Genomic DNA, 811 nt, shown 5'->3' with positions numbered 1-811 from the left:
GCCGTCTCCTTAAGCTAAGGCCGGACGAAAATCTGCGGATGCGGTCCATCCAAGGCAGACGGAGGTACCGGCCGCCTCGGTAAACAATGCCCGGGCAAAAATCTGCGAACGGCCCGTCAAGGGTTCTGTCTCATCCAAGAAAGGGGTACCGGCCGCCTCAGAGGCCGGAGCGAAGGGGGCGAAAGGCTGTCGATGGGGAAGGATCGGGGCCACGGCTAATCTAGCGATGCCCGCGTCGGGCGGTCACTCCGACGAATGAGCGGGGCCGAATCCGGCGCGAGGCGGCCTTCAGGCACGTGGTTCGAGACGACCTCACCCGGCTCTAGCCCGGAGGATCGGAGGCAACGGCCGTCTCCTTAAGCTAAGGCCGGACGAAAATCTGCGGATGCGGTCCATCCAAGGCAGACGGAGGTACCGGCCGCCTCGGTAAACAATGCCCGGGCAAAAATCTGCGAACGGCCCGTCAAGGGTTCTGTCTCATCCAAGAAAGGGGTACCGGCCGCCTCAGAGGCCGGAGCGAAGGGGGCGAAAGGCTGTCGATGGGGAAGGATCGGGGCCACGGCTAATCTAGCGATGCCCGCGTCGGGCGGTCACTCCGACGAATGAGCGGGGCCGAATCCGGCGCGAGGCGGCCTTCAGGCACGTGGTTCGAGACGACCTCACCCGGCTCTAGCCCGGAGCGAAAAACACTCTTATAACCTGACCGACATGCGCCCATGACCCGCCTTGGTAGGGCCCCCACCGGCCCCGGCTACCGCCGGCGTTGGGTGGACGGTTCCTCCCCACTTGCGGGTCGCACTCCAGCGCTACG

The sequence above is a fragment of the Syngnathus scovelli genome, unplaced genomic scaffold, assembly GCF_024217435.2.
Source record: "Syngnathus scovelli strain Florida unplaced genomic scaffold, RoL_Ssco_1.2 HiC_scaffold_91, whole genome shotgun sequence".
Classification (NCBI taxonomy): Eukaryota; Metazoa; Chordata; class Actinopteri; order Syngnathiformes; family Syngnathidae; genus Syngnathus; species Syngnathus scovelli.
The sequence above is the reverse complement of the archived record's forward strand: the minus strand, read 5'-3'. Positions refer to the sequence as shown.